General features: G+C 43.0%; 1 long non-coding RNA gene across 1 annotated transcript in view; it reads right to left on the bottom strand.

The window, feature by feature from the left end:
* Positions 1–2,291: 2,291 nt before the first annotated feature.
* The window catches only part of LOC129698981 (uncharacterized), a 54,485-nt gene continuing 39,555 nt past the window's right edge, over positions 2,292–17,221 (bottom strand). Inside the window, exon 3 of the long non-coding RNA XR_008723757.1 lies at positions 2,292–2,666. This is a non-coding gene — a long non-coding RNA (uncharacterized LOC129698981). The remainder of the gene's footprint in view (positions 2,667–17,221) is intronic.

Genomic DNA, 17,221 nt, shown 5'->3' with positions numbered 1-17,221 from the left:
GAATGGATTAAAGGCCGATAAATCCCCAGGGCCAGATAGGCTGCATCCCAGAGTACTTAAGGAAGTAGCTCCAGAAATAGTGGATGCATTAGTAATAACCTTTCAAAACTCTTTAGATTCTGGAGTAGTTCCTGAGGATTGGTGGGTAGCAAACGTAACCCCACTTTTTAAGAAGGGAGGGAGAGAGAAAATGGGGAATTACAGACCAGTTAGTCTAACATCGGTAGTGGGGAAACTGCTAGAGTCAGTTATTAAAGATGGGATAGCAGCACATTTGGAAAGTGGTGAAATCATTGGACAAAGTCAGCATGGATTTACGAAAGGTAAATCATGTTAAGAGGGAGTTAGATGTGGCCCTTGTGGCTAAGGGGATCAGGGGGTATGGAGAGAAGGCAGGTACGGGATGTTGAGTTGGATGATCAGCCATGATCATATTGAATGGCGGTGCAGGCTCGAAGGGCCGAATGGCCTACTCCTGCACCTAATTTCTATGTTTCTATTCTATGTCTGACGAATCTTATAGAATTTTTGAGGATGTAACTAGTAGCGTGGATAGGGGGAGAACCAGTGGATGTGGTGTATCTGGACTTCCAGAAGGCTTTCGACAAGGTCCCACATAAGAGATTAGTATACAAACTTAAAGTACACGACATTGGGGGTTCAGTATTGATGTGGATAGAGAACTGGCTGGCAAACGGGAATGAGAGATCTGAATGAGGGAATTGAAGGAATTGAAGGCAATCTCCAAGTTTGCAGATGACACTAAGCTGGGGGGCAGTGTTAGCTGTGAGGAGGATGCTAGGAGACTGCAAGGTGACTTGGATAGGCTGGGTGAGTGGGCAAATGTTTGGCAGATGCAGTATAATGTGGATAAATGTGAGGTTATCCATTTTGGTGGCAAAAACAGGAAAGCAGACTATTATCTAAATGGTGGCTGACTAGGAAAAGGGGAGATGCAGCGAGACCTGGGTGTCATGGTACACCAGTCATTGAAAGTAGGCATGCAGGTGCAGCAGGCAGTGAAGAAAGCGAATGGTATGTTAGCTTTCATAGCAAAAGGATTTGAGTATAGGAGCAGGGAGGTTCTACTGCAGTTGTACAGGGTCTTGGTGAGACCACACCTGGAGTATTGCGTACAGTTTTGGTCTCCAAATCTGAGGAAGGACATTATTGCCATAGAGGGAGTGCAGAGAAGGTTCACCAGACTGATTCCTGGGATGTCAGGACTGTCTTATGAAGAAAGACTGGATAGACTTGGTTTATACTCTCTAGAATTTAGGAGATTGAGAGGGGATCTTATAGAAACTTACAAAATTCTTAAGGGGTTGGACAGGCTAGATGCAGGAAGATTGCTCCCGATGTTTTTCCTTTTTCACACAGAGAGTGGTGAATCTCTGGAACTCTCTGCCACAGAGGGTAGTCGAGGCCAGTCCATTGGCTATATTTAAGAGGGAGTTAGATGTGGCCCATGTGGCTAAGGGGATCAGAGGGTATGGAGAGAAGGCAGGTACGGGATACTGAGTTGGATGATCAGCCATGATCATATTGAATGGCGGTGCAGGCTCGAAGGCCGAATGGCCTACTCCTGCACCTAATTTCTATGTTTCTATGTTTGTATGGGTGTGTGGGGGTGAGGGAAAATTAGTCAAAGTCCCTGATGAGAAAAGGTTGTGACACAAGAAGAAGGTGTCTTGGTATGTGGAAGTGTAATGGGATGTTTAATCCCCTGTGCCAAGCAATATTCTCCTTGAAAGATATGATGTATGATGTCCTGCCTTTATTAGTGCAAATTTGATCTACCTCTTACATTCCAATTGTCATTTATATCCATTGTTATGTGAAATTGGGTGTGACTCTAAAGCTGAAAGTTGACAGTACTGTAGTGTGTGTTAAACATTTCATGCCACCAGATTTCACGAGGAAGGGCTTTCAACTTGAACAATGAAGGCACTGAAATTGAATGAGTTAATATCAGGTTTAAGATGACTAGACTCTTATTGTTCCTGCTGCAGAAGCTGATGGCTGGAGGCAAGTTCTGTGTTAAGGATGTAGAGTAATATAATAGTAAGATTAAACGAGAACTTACCAGTTTGAAGTTTGATCTTTATTTTATAAGGAGTAACATTGAGGGACTACGTGAAGAACCCCGCCAGGACGCAGGCGTGTCATTCTTCAAAGCAGCAGTGTGAAATCACAGATAACTATAATTACATTGTAAGATGTATAAACATAGTAAGATTAGAGAAGAGATACCAGTTGAGTATATGATCAAGGGTGGGAATGGAGGGCACGTATTCCCTCAACGTTACTCCTCATAAAATAAAGATCAAACTTCAAACTGGTAAATTTTAAAGCTCTGTGATTTCATGCCGTGGAAACGAGTCCATGCATCACATCTGCCTTGATTATGGGGAGAATAGTGTTAACATCATTAGATATCAATACGATATTGAAACAACAAAAAATTTATTAGCACCAAATCATAGCCCCTCTTTATGGGGTAAAATCATATTACAGAACTTAAAAGTGTTTCTGCAAATGTTCCAGGTTCAATGACTGGTTTATTATAAAATCGTTGGAATGTTCTCTCCGTTGACCATCCTGCAGTCTTGAGGATTTGGTCCATTGGAACATCCAACTGCATTGCTGCTGATGTAGCTGCAGCCCTGGTGGAGTGAGATTTAAAAATGTTAGTATCTACTCCCACCTTTATTAGGACCTGTTTTAGCCATCTTGAGATGGTCTGGACTGTCACTTTTTTTGTGTGGCTGTTTGTGGCTGATTAACAGTGCCATTTCTTTGCCTCTGATGATTCTTGTATGTTCCATATATAATAGTAAGTGAGTTACTATACAGAGACGATCATCCGTCGGGTAGGCCCTGAACTCTATTTTTTGCCTTGCTGACCCCTGTCTGTTCTGTTTAATTAATTCATGGATATGAAAAGTCAAATTCCCAGATGACATAGTCAAGTTGTCCAGCCTTAGTTTTTGTAGCGACTGGACCCTTTGTGCCGTGACCAAAGCCATCAGCATGACTGTTTTCATTGTTAGTTTCTGTAGGGACAGAGCTGTAGGTGGAGACCAGTTTCTCAACATGGTCAATACAATGCTCACATCCCAAATTTGGGTGTACCTGGTTCTTGGGGGATTAGTATTGAAAATGCCCCTCATGAGTTTGTTTACCAGGGGGTGTGTCCCTACAGAATGCCGCTCTGTTCCTTGCCACAGGTAGTTTGACAGAGCACTTCTTGCGCAGTTGATGGCAGTATAGCTGAGCCCCTCATCGTAGTGGAGGCTAGCCAGAAATTCCAGAACGGACGGAATGTTGTTTGATCTGTGGTTGAGGTTATTGTCGTGACAGTACTTCCCCCATTTCTTGATGTACACCAAGTACTGTTTTTTTGGTGGACTGTCTGTGGGTCGATGCAATCATATCCATTGTTCGGTCTGTCAGTCCCAGGTGTTGTAGGGGCGCTTTCAAACTCTATAAATTAATGCATTTCGTTGTCTCTGTACTGTACACTGACAATGACAATTAATTGAATCATTTCATTTCATTTTCATTTCAAATTAATAGGTTTGTATGATTATGACAGGGGTGACTTCCTGTGTTACTGGATGGACCAGTAAATTTGGTCTATGATGGATGGTGATGCATGGTTCTAATACCATGTCTAGTATCACCGGGAACCATGGTTGAGTAGGCCAATCGGGTACTATCAAAATACCAGACGCAGAGTCTTGTTGTATTTTCCTTAATACCCGACTGATGAGGCAGAAAGGAGGGAATACATAAATATACAATTTCCCCCAATGCAGCGAAAATGCATCTGTTACTGCTGCCCTAAGGGTCTGGTTCCCATGAAACATAATTTGATAACTGGTGATTGAGCCTGGATACAAAAAGATCGATAGCTGGTGTTCCATACCATGCTGTAATTTCAGCAAATACGTTTTTATCCAACATCCATTCAGTGTTTTCATTGAATTTGCGCGACCTGGTGTCTGCCACTAAATTTAGTTTACCTGGTAAGTAGGTAGCTGATATCCAAATATTTCTCTGGATACACCATTGCCAAATTGTGTTGGCCAGATTGTCACATGATGTCGATTTGTTTCCACCCATGTGGTTGATATATGCTACCACGGTGGTGTTGTCAATTTGTAGTCTAACATGCTGGTGATATAACCCAGAACAATATGACTTAAGGCCATGGAATGCCCTTAACATTTCCAGGTAGTTTATGCCCAGTGTTTGTAATAATGATGCCTCCTGTGCATTCCATCTCCCTCCACAGCTGGAGATGGAATTGGTGGCTCCCCAACCAAGTGCACTGGCATCAGTTTGTAGTACCATAGACGGGTTGCTGATAATTATTGGATTGGAACAATACTTGATGTTGTGTTCCCACCATTTTAGTTCCATTATGGCCTCTGTTGGTAGCTTCATTGGTCTGTCAAAATGGCCACCATTAATTTTGAGTGCTCTTCTTTTTGCTCTCTGTAAATTTCGATAGTGTAAAGGTCCGAATTGTGTGGCTGGAAATGCAGCCACTATTTTCACAATTATTCTAGCTACCAGTCTAATGGATGGTTTGGTGATGTCAATGATTTTGCTGCAAGCCTCTTTTAAGGCTGCAACCTTTTCTTTCGACAAAGTCACTGACATGAGAACTGAGCTAATGGTGAACCCCAGATAATCCATTTTTGTTGAAGGCATTAATTTAGACTTAACTGGATGGATGATAAACCCCAGTTCTTCAAACAATTGTTTTGTGGCTGTTACTGCTTGTTTAGCCAATTCCAAAGTTTTGCCAACAATAAGTATGTCATCTAGATATGCCATTATCATGTGTTTTTGTTTTCGCAGTAACGCTAGGGCTGGTTTCAAAATTTTTGTGAATAACCTGGGGGCTGATGTTAGCCCATTAGGTAGTGCCCTGTATTGCCAGTGCTGTCCCATCCAGTTGAATTTTAAATAACATCTGTGGTCACCTCTTATGGGTACTGTATAGTAAGCATCTTTTAAATCGATGCTTGCCATGTAGTAGCCTTCGGAAAGCAATTGCTTAGCAGCAACAAAGGTTTCCATCTTGAAATGAATATATTGTAGAAAGGTACTTAAAGTAGTCAAATCGATGATGTTGCGGCAACCATCATCTTTCTTGTTTTTTAATAAAGATATCGGACACAAATTCCTGTGATTCGTGTTGGGTTTGTTCAATGACTCCTTTTTTATATAGCCGCTGTAGTTCAGATTTTTCTATGCCTATGAGCACGAACATTCGGTTCGGTACATGCTGTACTGGAGGGTTATGTTTTTGTATAAATTCTATGGTATAACCGTGGATACTGCTTAGAATATAAGTGTCGGTAGTTAACTTATTCCATGCATCCAAATAATATCGTAATCTCCCACCAACTTTCATGCTCCCTTTAATTCTTAAGGAACCAGACCCACCTACCTCCATGGTTACCAGTGGTAGGTGTGTTATTTCTTTGGCATCCTCCGTGGACGTTGAGGCGCCGTTGTCTGGGTCTGTTGTTGGGTTGGTGTTGAGGGCTTGCGCATTTTCCAGGAAGGTCGGTCTGGGCCATGGCCTAAAAAAGACCGATGTTGGGTGTTCCTGGTTTTTGCGCTTGCTCCGCTTTGTGTTTGCCGACCGGGGGGTGCGTAGGGGTGATGTTTTTGGCCATAGTAGCTTTTGGTTGCTGCTTTTATGAGCCCCAGGGTTTTCGCCTCTTCATCAAGTTCTTTGACTTGTTTTGGTAAATTCCCTCCAAATAGTAGCATTGGCGGTTTGGAGGTTCCAGGTTTACAGAGGCCGGCAAATTTGGGGTCTAATGCTGGTTGGATTGCACTTTTTCTGATGTTGTTCAACTCGTATTGTGAGTTGCAAAGTAAAGCCAGTGCATCCTGGTGGTCTTGGGTCATGTTTTGCTCCTTCAATGTGCGGGCAAAAGCTGTAATTCCTGCCATTAGGACTTTTAGGACTTTCTGTATTTTTAAGTCCCTGGTTCTAATTGATGCCCCTACATGTTTCCAGATGCACTGGTTTACACTGGGAACATTTAGCGACTTGCAGTTCCCTGGTGGTAAATGTCGTGCCATGGTGTCTGATAGTGCCTGTGCCTGTAGTTGGTTAAATGACATATAGTCAACGCTTGCCGCTATTTTCAGCTCCAGGTCTTAGCCAGTTTGGTCTGGTTGGATAAACTGGGACACCATATCCAGCATGTTTTCTTTCACCCCAGGCATACTGGGGGTATGTTGATCACTCCCCTCTTCAGGGTCAGCCCAGGCTTGACCCTCCGTGCTCTCCGCTGATGAGGGAGAAACACTGTGCAGCCCCACAAGGGGTACTGCTGTGGGGCTTATTAATTGCCCACTGTGGCTAGCCTCCATCTCCCGGAGCCTGCCACTTTGGAGTATTTCCTCCAGCAGCCGCTCCAACTGGCTCTCGGGCATTATGCTCTCGGGCATAGGCCACTCGCGGCTGTTCCTGGTCCTGCAGCCGCTCCAACCGGCTCCAATGCTCACGGTTAAATGTACCATCTGAGCAACAGCACTGACAAAACTGTACCAAAGTGAAGCATCAACTTGGGACTCAAGTAAAGCTTCTTATAATAAAAATAGCAGGACATGAAGCCACAACCTGCTGACCCAAGTTAATTGCAAGCAAGCAATTAAGCACGTTTGAAAGAAAATTAAATATTTCAAATAGGAAAGGAAGAATGGCTATAAGCAGAATAACGACCACCAACTGTTCTCACTGGAAAGCAGGAGGCTGAGCGGTAACCTAAAAGTGGGTTTATACAACCATTTCTTGATTAGTATGGGTGCTGAGGTTATGGGGTGGTGAATGGGGTTACGAGGGAGAGATAGATCAGCCATGATTGAATGACGGAGTAGACTTGATGGGCCGATGGCCTTATTCCTATTCTTTATGACCTTATGAGGGGCATAGAAAGGATAGATAGTCAGAGTCTTTTCCTTGCACAGGGGAGTCTAGAACTAGAGTGCACATATTTAAAGTGAGAGGAGAGAAATTTAAAGGAGACCTGAGGGGTAAGATTTTCACACAGTGGGTGCTGGTGATCTGGAACGAGCTTGCAGAGGACGTGGAGGAGGCAGATACAATTAGTGTTTAAAAGGCATTTGTACTGGTACTCGGATAGGAAAGGTATATAGGGAATGTGTAGGATGGAACTGCAGATGCTGTTTGATGTCTCAAATACAGGTAAATGGGATCAGCATAGATAGACAACATAGTCATCATAGATGTGGTGAGTGCAAAGTGCCTAGTTCTGTTCTGTATGATTCTATGATTACTCAGTCTTAGAATTTTTCAAATGCATTCTCCGTGTTGAAGATCTTAAGGATTCAAGTTCAAGGTCAAGTTCAAGTTCAAATTTTTTGTCATTTGCACCATAAGGTGCAGTGAAATGTAATTTACCATGCAGCGTTACAATTAAAATGGGACACAATACACAACATAATTCAACGCAGACATCCAATGCAGCATTCTTCACTGTGGTAGAAGGCAATATAGTTCAGACAGTCCTCCTCCTCCCTTGTTCACCCGTGGTCGGGGCCCTGACCCTCCATAGACGCCACCCGGCGAGGGAACGGCCACTCCACGATGGAAGGTCCGCTCCACCCCTGCTGCCAGTAGCTCCACAGACCAAGGCTCCAAGATGATGTAGGCCCGCGGTCGGAGTGCTTCTCCGGCGACCCCTGGCAAGGGGGTCCTCAATGTTAAAAGTCACCACTACGCCACCACTGAAGCTCTGGGCCCGACTCCGGGAAAGGCCGGACCAAACCAGCTGTAAGGCCGCGAGGAGAGGGGGGGGGCGAAGAAGCGACAAGGAAGAAAGTCACATCTCCGTCGAGGTAGGTGCCTGAAAAATGGTTTTCCCCTATTCCCCTCACACAGGACATACAGAGAAACACTAAAACATACTTTTCGACATACCTTTGTATTCATGTTCTTGATCGGGGTGTTATCCATACAAGTCAATATAATCATACTATGCTAAGTCATATAAAATTGAATTGGGATTCTGTCCTAACTTCTGTTTTTATCCCCTTGCATTTTCTCTGCAGACTTTCAGTGGATGAAATCACTTGTAAAACTCCTCTGATGGTTTCTGTCACTGTCAATTAAGATACTTGCAATACCATGTATTTCCCAAGGCTTTAAGAAAAATTAGGTTAAACAAAATGATTGTTTGGCTGGAGAAGTTTTGTACACAACCCAGACTTGACTGGTCCGTGATGTAAAGTAGCGTATTCTCCAACCTCGAGATATTTGTTCACACCCATGCCAGACAATATGACCAAACTTTTTCTCCCAGTTCTGGCAGCAGGTTTCTGTATAATTGGATTTGGACAGTTGGGCATTAATTCTAAGGGATGCGCATTCAGAGAGCAAAACAAATCAGGATAAATTGGCTGAAATAACAAAGGGAAGTTTTGTGAAATATGGAAATGCTGTACTTGAACTTTTTTCCAGTGCTCAGTGTCCTGACTGATTTCAAAAGCAAGAGTTCCAGTAGTGACACAAAATGAGGTAAATATAAAATAATCTGTTCCATAAGAGACAGCAAAGTTTTGCAATTGGTAGAACACTGTGAACTATTGAACACTATGAACCAACTTCAAACTACGAACTGTCTTGATTTTACTAGCGACTTTGGGCTCTGTTTTATTTTGCACTATATATTTTTTTAACTTCGAATCATCGAGTCATGGAGTGATACAGCATGGAAACAGGCCCTTCGGCCCAACATGCCCACACTGCTCAACATGTCCCAACTACACTAGTCCCACCTGCCCACGTCTGGTCCAAGTCCCTCTAAACAATACAATACAATACAATACAATACAATACAATACAATACAATACAATACAATTTATTTGTTATCATTTGAACCTCTTGAGGTTCAAACAAAGTTTGGTTTCTGCAGTCATACACACAAGAAAAAGAACCAAGACACAACACAATTTACATAAACATCCATCACAGTGAATCTCCTCCTCACTGTGATGGAAGGCAAAGTCTTATCTCGCTCCTGCACTCCTCCCGATGTAAACCTGTCCTATCTATGTAACTGTCTAACTGTTTCTTAAATGTTGAGAAAGTCCCAGCCTCAACTATCTCCTCTGGCAGCTTGTTCCATACACCCACCACTTATTGAACTTTTTTTATGTTTGGCTAGAATGTTATCTATTGAGTACTGTGTTTACAAACCTGTTGTGCTGCTCCAAATAAGGATTTTAAGTCTGAAGAAGGGTTTCGGCCTGAAACGTTGCCTATTTCCTTCGCTCCATAGATGCTGCTGCGCCCGCTGAGTTTCTCCAGCTTTTAATGTGTACCAAGGATTTTATTGTTCCATTTCAGTGCGTATGACAATTAAACACTCTTGACCACTGCCTCACAATATCAGAGACCTAGTTTTGATCTTGAACTTGGGTGTTCTCCATGTGAAGTTGGCGTGTTCTGCCTGTGAGCACATGGGTTTCATATAGAATATAAAATGGTACAGTCCATAATGTCCATACTGAGCATGAAGCCAAGTTAAACTATTCTCCTCTGCTTGTGATCCAAATCACCTCCCTTCCTTTTATATCCATGTGCCTATCCAAAAGGCCATTATCATATCTGCCTTCATCACCACGCAAGGCAGTATGTTACAGGCACCTACCATTCTCTGCATTAAAAAATCTTGCCCCATACATCTACTTTAAACTTCTCCCCTCTCACCTTATAGCTATGCCCTCTGGCCTTTGATATTTCCACATTGGGAATAAGGTTCTGGTTGTCTATCCATAATTTTTATATACTTCTACCTAGTCTCCTCTCAGCCTTTGACTCTCCAGAAAAGAACAATCCAAACATATCCAACCTCTCTTTGCAGCTACTACTCTCTAATGCAGGCAACCTAGTGGTAAACCGCTTCTACACCCTCTCCAAACCAACCACGTGTCTTATAAGTTCTGGGAGGCCAGAAGTGCACACAATGCTCCAAATACAACCTTACCAAAGTCCTATAAATTCTTAGAATAGAGAAACAAGGAACTGCAGATGCTGGTTTACACAAAAGGACACAAAGTGCTGGAGTAACTCATCCGGTCAAACAGCATCTATGGAGAACATGGATAGGTGACAGGTCAGGATCCTTCTATAGACTGATTGTATTGTACGCGATGCCCTAATCAATAAAGGCAAGCATACCATACGCCTTCTTTACCACATGATCTATTTGAGTTACTACTTTCAGGGACCTATAAACTTGGATCCCAAGGTTTCTCTTTACAACCATGCTGTAACTTGCCATTAACTGTACAATTGCCCCAAATATTCGACCTCCCAAAGTGCTACACCTCACACTTGTACTCCATCTACCATTTCTCCATTCATTTCTGTGGCTAATCTATATCCCGCTGTATACTTTGACAACCTTCTGACACAAGGCTCACTGGCCTATAATTTCCTGAATTATCTATCTTTTCCGTAATCAAAGTAACACCATTGGCTACTCTTCAGGGACCTCGCCTGTGGTTAGAGAAGATACAAAGATCTTTATCGGAACCCCTGCAATATCCTCCCTTGCTTCTCTCTATAACCTGGGATGGATCCCATCAGGCCTGGGGATTTATCCACCTTCTACTCTTGAAGACCCCCAAAGCCACCCACTTGATCTCAACCTGTCCTTGCATATTAATATTCACCACACTTATCCCACTGCCCTCCATGTCTTTCTCCTTAGTGAATAGAGAAAAAAAATACTTCTTTATTACCTGACCTACATCTTCTGACTCAAGCATAAATTATCTTCTTTATCTATATTTAATGTTAATGCTATATTTAAGAGGGAGTTAGATGGATCAGGAGATATGGAGAGAAGGCAGGTACAGGATACCGACTTGGATGATCAGCCATGATCATATTGAATGGCGGTGCAGGCTCGAAGGGCCGAATGGCCTACTCCTGCACCTATTTTCTATGTTTCTATGTTTATCATTGAGTGGGCTTTCCTTCCCCATGATACAGTTTTGTCTTTAATGTATGTTTAAAAGCCATGGAGTTTTCTTTAACCTGACTCACCAGTTACATTTCATGACTCCTTGGGCTCTTCTAATTGCGAGCTTGAGTTCTTTTCTGCTTGCTTTATATTCCTCAAAATCCCTATCTGATTTAATCGTTCTAAACACACACATTTCCATTTTGGCCAAATTTGCAACCTCTTTGGTCATCCAAAGTTCCCTTACATTGCCACACTTATCCCTCCTCCTTATTGGAACATGCCGGAACTGAACTCTAATCAATTGGTCTTTAAACAACCCACACATGTCAGATGCGGATTTACCCAATAACAATTGTTTCCAATTTATTCTCCTAGCACCTGTGCAATAATGCTGTAATCAGCCTTCGCCAATTTAGCACCTTCCCTTAAAGTCCAGACTTATCCTGATTCATATATGTCTTGTAACATCTGGAGTTGTGATCACTATCCCCAGTGGTATATTCTTCCGCTGAAACCGCTGTTTTCCTCCAGTTCAGTGCTCTAGTTTCCTCCTAGATCCCAAAATCTGGGCACTGTAAATAGCCGCCAGTGTGTAGGTGGGTGAGAAATCTGGGTGGTGGTGATGGGAATGGAGGGGGAGAAGAAAATTAGAATTATATAGGTTTGGTGTATAAAGGTGGTTGATGGTCAGTATAGACCCGGTGGGCTGAAGGTCCTGCATCCGTACTGTATGGGTCCATGACTTAATAACTAAGGATGAGGATATCAATAAAGAATGAGGATTTCAGGCTGGAAACACTTCAGGTTATATTTATTTTATGGAAAACCCCACAGGGAACATGACATCACTTTAAATCAATCTGACACCTAAAGAGATTGGTAAAAAATGTATTACAGAGGGAGGACGTGGGGGAGGAAATGTGCACCAGATGAAATTCAGGGTTGCTAAGCCTAATTAAGTACTGCAAGTGGTTCCATTTATTTAAATAAAATTACCTGAAGACAGTGAATGTTATATCATAATTAATAAATCACATAAGTGCAAGTGAACACTATTTCCTGATTAATCCTAGTATGTATCAATCTTGAAATGCCTGACATTCCTTCAATCTTTGATGAGCCATTACAGACTATTCCGCGGAGCCAAGAAGCCTAAAAACGATTAAAAAATGAAAACAATAAACTATGAATGCTCAAAATCTGAATAAATGTAGAGAGTGCTCAGCAGGTCGAGCAGCATCTGTGGGGGGAGAAAAGCATTGTGATGTTTCAGGTTGAAGATCTTTCAATTCCTGAAGCATAGTGCGTCCAAGGTGTTGCTTATGGTTCATGCATCAAGAAGCCATGGATCCAGTTGTAGATATTTTACAGATTTTCTTACCAGTGTAAATCATGCCGGCACACTTTGATGTTATTTTTAGTCTTTCGGAAACCAATGGAACACAGAACATGAGAAGTGCATGCAGAACATTGAGGGGCCATTTGGGGGGGGGGGGGGCCCGGGAGGGCTTTCTGAGAATGAAGGGGGACCCAGGAGAGGGAGAGGGGCGGGGGTCCTTCGAGGACAGAGGAACCCGGCAGTGGTGTGGAGGAGGTTGCTGCCACATGGGGCGGCAGGCAGTAGATAGGGGCTGTTCAGTGAATCTTTGTAACTTTGTCAGTGCCAAAACATGATGACACTTGTATACTGCCTAGGGGAGCTCTGCTACATGATTTCACTGGGTTGTATGCAACACAACGCATTTCATTGTAACCAGGTGCATGTGACAAAAACGTATAATTGAATCGTTGAATCCGAAACTAATGGCCAATCTTCTTTCTTTTATGTTCCTCTGCCCCTTAATTCTATCAGTGTGCAGAAATGGATCAATCTCAGCTTTGAATGTAAGTCAATGACTGAGCCTCCAATGCCTTCAGGGTCAGAACTGCAAAAATACAACACCTTCATCATTTCAGTTCCAAAGAGCCCACCCCTTATCCCAAGATGCTGTCTTTCTAGCCAGGCGTACCAAGCCCCTCTCCAACTGTGCTGAGTCCTCCCAGAATGTTGTGCACCTTGCTGCTGGCGGACAGTGTGTCACCCTGGCAGTAACTTGATCATTCACAGGAGCTTTGCCAGATAACGACAATGGTGCACTATTGCTAATGTATGTACATATATATATTTTGCTGTTCCATTATTCTATGTTCGCTCTTCTGGGTGAGATGCTAACTGCATTTTGTTGTCTCTGTACTGCACACTGCACAATGACAATAAAGATTGAATCTGAATCTGAATCTGGTGCACGTTTTATAGCAGGGCCCTTGTTGTGTTCCTGGCCACATCCTGATATGATGAAATTGGAACTGACATTTAATGCTACCATAGATAAGAGGATGCAAACCGTGAAAATAATAAAGAGAAAATTAACGTCAACCAAAGATTGAGAAGATCATCTGATTCAATTGTACTGGCTGCCAGTTCAAATTACCTCTGTGCATTTAAGCAAGTCAATAAGGGATTTTTCATAATACAATGTAAGGTAGACAAAAATCCTGGAGAAACTCAGCGGGTGAGGCAGCATCTATGGAGCAAAGGAATAGGCGACGTTTCGGGTCGAGACCCTTTTCAGACTGATGTGGGGGGGGGGCGGGATAAGGAAAGGAAGAGGTGGAGACAGTAGGCTGTGGGAGAACTGGGAAGGGGAGAGGAAGGAGGGGGAAAGCAAGGACTACCTGAAATTGGAGAAGTCAATGTTCATACTGCTGGGTAAACTACCCAAGAGAAATATAGGGTGCTGCTCCTTTAATTTGCGGGACTCACTCTGGCCATGGAGGAGGCCCAGGTCGAATTCGGAATGGGAGGGGGAGTTGAAGTGCTGAGCCACTGGGAGATCAGGTTGGTTATTGCGAACTGAGAAGATGTCGAGCTTCGGCTGTTGGAATAACTTAGGTCACACACAATGATTACGATCCAAAGACTTTATTAGCATTACAGCATGGGTAACTTCATCTTAATACGTAGCACAAGACTGAGGGAGAAAGGGCTGAGAAGCGTGAGGAGAGGAGCGAATGCACGATGTGATAATGGGGGAATGAGGAGCATGAGGGCAGAGGGCGTGGGTTGGGAGGGGAGTGCGATATGGAGTGAGTAGAATGAGGAATACACAGAATCAATATATTCTAAAGTACTCAGATGGTACAGTTCTATTATCTCTATTGAGTAACTCAGACAACCCCGGGCTGCACCAACTCGGCGTGAACAAATTGGTCGAGTATAGGGTATAGGGTATAGGGTAAGGCCACACAGTTGTACAATATAAAAATTAGTTATTCCAGTCAATTGGAAAGCATAACATGGGAGGTTCACTTCCCATTTTGGGAATGGCAGAATCCTCTGTCTCAGTGTGTTGCAGGCTTGTTTTAGAGGAACACCTCTCCTCTCCTCATTCTCTTCATCCATACTCTCAAAGCACTGTATCTTTGATTGAAGTGGTCATCGCCCACCATCAGTTTGCAAAGGCCATTCAACAAAACTAAGTGACTAATCTCAGACTGAAGGCACTGTGGAAAATTACATCATTTGTGGCACTGAAATGTAGACACAAGGAACTGCAGATGCTGCTTCACAAAAAGGACACAACAGTGACATGGGTCAAAGGGGAGGAAGAGGTCAGTTGTACCTCTGCACCAACCGAACATTTAGAAAAAGGACCAAGGAACTGAAGGAGTTATTGAATGACATCTTCACTGAAATCGATCAGGATCCAGCAAGAAACTTGATCTCTACAATTTAAAACAGGAAATGCCATTGGGAAGTGATGGAAATGAATTATTGGGACATTCTGTTGATGTTAACAGAGCACAAGTTAAGGGGAACGATCAAGGTTACAATAGACAAAGCAGTAGCAATTGTTTGTTGAGAACCTTCCTTACAAGGTAACACAGGATGGGCCAAAGAAATCTTCAAAAAGCATTAAGCATCACTTCCTGTCTCCACTGATGATTCCAGAACTCCAGACTTTGTTTTTACTGTAGTTAATTTCAAAGCAAAAATGCTGAAGGAACAGCGAAGAAGTAGAATTAGGCCATGGAGGTCAAGGGTTAGTCCATTGTTGTTGGTTTCTCTGGCAACAAAAGTAAATTCAGTCCAAAATGGGAATCAAGAGACAAGGGTTCAATGCACGTGTGTTTAATAATCTGTCACAGTCTGGTACAAAAAATAATTTCATGAATATTCATGAAAAGACATCATGAATCAAAGTGCTAAGAAACTGTAGCCAAGACAAAGAATTAGGTATTATCCCACTTCAGTCAACTAAGCAGCCCAAAACAGAGTCACGACAATCTCCCAATTGACAGGGGAAGAGTGCGGATGGAATTCCTCAGTTGGAGAAAAAGAAGTGGCAGTGGACTAATCTAATCAAGATCACCTTGTTGATAGGGCTAAAAAAATTCAAAAGAAATCGGTGCAGAAGACCGAAGAGGTGAGAAGCCAAGAAGCAAGGATTCAAGAAACTTGCTGTATTTGTGACGAGTTCCTTGCATGTGAAGAAGATACAAAAACAGTTAATTGGGGCGGCACTGTGCTGCAGCAGTAGTGTTGCTACCTTACAGTGCCAGAGACCCAGGTTCAATCCTGACTGCAGGTACTGGCTGTACAGGGTTTGTATGTTCTCCCTATGATCGCATGGGTTTTCTCTGGGTGATCTGGTTTCCTCCCACACTCCAAATCTACAGGTTTGCAAGTTAATTAGTGGCAGTAAAATTCTAAATTGTTCCAAGTGTGTAGGATAGTGTTTAGTGTATGGGGTGATCACTGGTCGGCACGGATTCAGTGGGCCAAAGGGTTTGTTTCCGCTCTGTACTTTTAAAGTCTAAAAGATTTAAAAACTCAACTGTGCTCAAGAAGTGACCAGGTGGTAGCGGAGTTGAAGTTTTTAACGATGGAAAGATGGCAACATTGACACATTGTCTCGTGCTCATCTCATTCCTCCAGCAGTTCACACTTCCTGCCTTCATAGATGCTGATTGACCTGGTGAGTTCTTTCGTTGTTCTGTTTTTGTTGCAATTATTCAGAGTACAGCAGCAGGAGGTAAAATAGCATTCAAATAGCTCATTTATGTTGGTATTAAGAGAAACCAAAGTGTAAGCACACTGAGGGTTTCCTACCATTGACTGGATGTGCTTGAGCTGACTGGTTGCGCTGATGGTAGCAGGTTTTCCTGGTAAGGCCCTCTTTCATGTTTCCATGACCTGGGTATAATTCAGATGTCTCTACCATTACCATGCTCACTTCTCTATTGTCAATATGCTCAAAAAGATTTCCTCCTGCACTAAAGGAAATTTCCTATCATCTTCCCACACAATATATTTGTGCATTTATAGTAAAAGTCTGTTGTACTTGGCCTGACACTTCTTTCAGGGGGTATGGAGAGAAGGCTACAGGATACTGAGTTGGATGATCAGCCATGATCATATTGAATGGCGGTGCAGGCTCGAAGGGCCGAATGGCCTACTCCTGCACCTATTTTCTATGTTTCTATGTTTCCATTTTACTTTTGCCCGCATGTTTTGGTCTCTAGACTTGTGGCTGTTACCTGCATTGTTCAAAAACTCATTCATTTCTCCTGTCGTCATTGAAGAAGGCTCTGGACCCAAAACGTCCCCGATGTACGTTCTCCAGAGATGCTGCCTGACCTGCTGAGTTATTGTTTGAGAAAGAACTGCAGATGCTGGAAAAATTGAAGGTAGGCAAAAATGCTGGAGGAACTCAGCGGGTGAGGCAGCATCCATGGAGAGAAGGAATAGGCAACGTTTCGGGTCGAGTCTCTTCTACAGTCTGCAGTGCCTCATTGCCTTAATGTTACTTAGGGGGTTTAGTTTAGTTTGTTTGTCACGTATACCGAGGTACAGTACAAACTTTTTTTGTGCGTGCTAACCAGTGAGGAACGGAATGCACTTACAGGGCCAAGAGCTCAACATGGGGGACTGTTTATTGCCCTTGGTTGAACAGGTGCACGTTGCCCAGAGAGCAGTCAGACACCAGATTCTTTACTTGATAAGGCAGCAGCTTTAAAGCCACAGTCGCCAGTTGACGGCTGTTATCGAAAACATCACAAGCCTGAAGAACTGACATAGAATGTAGGAATTCTGTACCTCAGAGGGATCTGCGTGCAGTCAATAAGTACATGTGGGGCTAAGAGC

This window comes from Leucoraja erinacea, chromosome 7 (genome assembly GCF_028641065.1).
Source record: "Leucoraja erinacea ecotype New England chromosome 7, Leri_hhj_1, whole genome shotgun sequence".
Classification (NCBI taxonomy): Eukaryota; Metazoa; Chordata; class Chondrichthyes; order Rajiformes; family Rajidae; genus Leucoraja; species Leucoraja erinaceus.
The sequence above is the reverse complement of the archived record's forward strand: the minus strand, read 5'-3'. Positions and strand labels throughout refer to the sequence as shown.